The 3,015-nt window shown below is 35.3% G+C and overlaps 1 non-coding gene across 1 annotated transcript; it reads left to right on the forward strand.

The window, feature by feature from the left end:
- Window positions 1-1,955: 1,955 nt before the first annotated feature.
- Window positions 1,956-2,060, forward strand: LOC123573736 (U6 spliceosomal RNA). Its single transcript, XR_006698474.1, has one exon. It is a non-coding gene; the product is annotated as a U6 spliceosomal RNA (small nuclear RNA).
- The last annotated feature ends 955 nt before the right edge of the window (window positions 2,061-3,015 follow it).

The following is a 3,015-nucleotide window of genomic DNA, read 5'->3' on the forward strand; positions in this document are numbered from 1 at the left end:
ACAAAGAGGAAGATTTTATTGCTTATTACATTTTAAAGAAAAATTTTCTTTAAAACTTAATGGCAGCAAAATATTGGAGATTGTTTTTTTAAATTCACAGTCTTGAAATATTTGGATAAGACTAGATACATTTAATACTGTAATTAGGACTTTTCTTTCTCTCCAAGAATGTTGCAATGCACATGGGCTTTTTCTGGGTCATGATCAGTTTTAGGGATTTCCTGAAGTCTTACTTGAGGTTAAGGGCTACACCAGATAATCAGAGTTGCATATTCCATTAGGCAAAATCACTTAGGCAGATTTCACGTAAACAATTTTAAGTGAAAAATTTTAAACTGAAGGGTCATGGTAAAATGGAACTCATAGCATTCCTTGCCATTTATACCACTGTAAAAAAAATGCTAATTATGTAGACTTTGCACTAATGGTGAATGGATTTGTAGAGATTATAGGAACCTATATATAACATTTTCTGCTCCCATGTGACAATAGCAGTCTATTCCATGCAAAACCAAGTTAATGATCCTCAGCCCAACTTTCAAAGTTCTCCGCAATTTAAACTCTATTCATCTGTTCCCTTGAATGTGTGTGTGTGTGTGTGTGTGTGTGTGTGTGTGTGTGTGTGTGTATCCATCCTTTACCACAGCTCATAAGTCCACTGTACCTTCATCATCTCACTGTACTTCTAACTCACCTCCCCAACATACTCCTGCACCTGCTGGCTTGTCATCCCCATTAACACAGGTTGAAGTTCTCTCTTAATGAAAGGTCAGCCATTAATTAAACTCCGTTTTCAAGAAATACAGTTTGTAATTTTCTTAATGCAAAATTATATACAGAGTTTGGGGGCAGCAGCAGAGAGAAGTAGTGTTGAGAGATTTGCCATCATTAGGCAACCAAAGGAGCTTAATAATAAAGCAATTTTAAAATTTACGAACAGTTCATCATTAAGATTTTTCTATTTTTGTTTACTATTGTTTTGTGAACTTAGCTTATCAGAGGATGAAATCATTGTTTTTCTTCCTAAATAAAATGAAGAATAATTTAATAAAGAACAAATTCCAGGTTGTTCAATAAATTATTGATCACAAATGCTATGGATATATGAGCAGATACTATGTGCCAGGAATATGTTACAATTTATAAAATAATCTATTTTCCATTGAAAGTAGGTTAGACTTCATTGCTTTACTTCTTTCGTGATTTTCCCTATTTAATACAGAGAGTAAAATGAAATGTTGAACACATTTTATCATAAGTCCTGCCTGATACTGTATACTGCATGTACTACTACTTGTTTCTTCAGAGTCCACAGGTTAAAAAAAAGAAAAAGAAAAAGAAAAAGAAAAGCTTTTCCTATATCAGACTAACAGTAATAATTAACACTTTTTTATCAGCAAAGTTGAAGGCATCCATGGAAATGTAAACCTCCTATTTTCATTTAGAAATAAAGGAAAGAAAATGTGGAACACGATTATTCTCAAATGAGTTTAACCTTGAATTTCGGAAACTTAAAGTCCAATGGTTTGTCTTAAAGTAGCTTGTAGGAACAAATTTAAGAGTTATCCATAGTTAAAAATTGAAAACACCAAATCCTTTGAGTGCCACTTTAATCCCAGATCAAACAATGCCTGCTGGTCCAAGAACTAAAATTGATTTTGTTACACATATCAGAGGCAGCTCATGATTCCTTCTAACCTTTGCTGAAAGCAGATAGTGTAGGTAGAAGATAATTATTCCTTAAATGCTAACTTTGTAATGAGTAGATAGAATCAGTGCTTCAAACAATGTTTCCTATTTACATTTGTAAATGCCCTTTGCCCCTTAAAGTGCCCCATATATAAGAATTAATTTAATAAAGGAAAGTGTCCATAGATCTGCAGAAAAAGATTTCTCTTCATAACGGTGTTAGTTGTTTATCTGTTACTTTATTCTGAGAAGTTTTATTGTAGCTTGCTGTTATTCAGACAGCAATGAAAATTGGAACAATACAGAAAAGATTAGCATGGCCCCTGTACAAGGAGGACATGCTCCATATTTTTAAAGTAAAATATAAAATTATAAAAAAACAGAGTGCATTGCAGCCATGTAACTGGGGCCATGGATGAAGTGACACAATCTAGGCTGCAGATATCAAAGATAATGGAGGGAGTATGCTAGGTGGTAGCAGAACTACAACTGGACTGGGACAGTGCACATCAATTCCTCTTCCTTTTTCTGAAGCTGTGCAGAGTGGCAACAGGGCTGTCAAAGTCAAGGCATTGATCACAGGGTAGAGGGAGGATCATGGATGCAGCCTTGTCAGTAAAACTGAGCTGTCAGTTGAGGAGTTGTCTCAAACACTATCAGCTGCCTTAGAAAATGAAAGCTTAACTCTCACCTGTCTTTCAGGAAGTGATTTCTTCACATTCTAAATGTCAGTAAGATGTGATGTCAGTAATGAGGGCTTGGCTCTTTCTTCACTCTGAATGGCTATGAGACAGCTGTGAAGAGATGGCTGTGAACAGAGAGAGCCCTGCACAAAGTTGTGAATTACAAGTTCATTTTCAGTACAATGTTCTCACGTTCTTAATGCTGTGCGTTCCAGTGTTCTTCCTTGCAAAGCCCTATTCGAGCTTATATCTCACCTATCAAGTGACCTCTACCATTTTTCAATTCCCAGAGCCCCTGTGTCTTCTACATACACTAATCTGTCGAAATAATTATTAATAAATATGGTTCTATTACTGCTGGAGAAAATTTAGATACTCTTTAGCTCCACACTCTTATTTTACAGATAAGGTGAATTGGTATGCATATGACCACATGGTTACATAAGAGGGGAGGGGAATGGTTATTATTATTATTAGCAGCAACATCACAAGGCATATGTAGTTAAACAGTAACTTACTGAAATTGAAAGAAGGCAGAGACAAAATTAGATGTTATCAGGGAAGGTTGATGGAATGGCTAACCAGAGACCTGTCTCGTACCCGACATATATATTTTTAATTAATTAATGGCAATACAGAGTCT

This window comes from Macaca fascicularis, chromosome 5, assembly GCF_037993035.2.
Source record: "Macaca fascicularis isolate 582-1 chromosome 5, T2T-MFA8v1.1".
Classification (NCBI taxonomy): domain Eukaryota; kingdom Metazoa; phylum Chordata; class Mammalia; order Primates; family Cercopithecidae; genus Macaca; species Macaca fascicularis.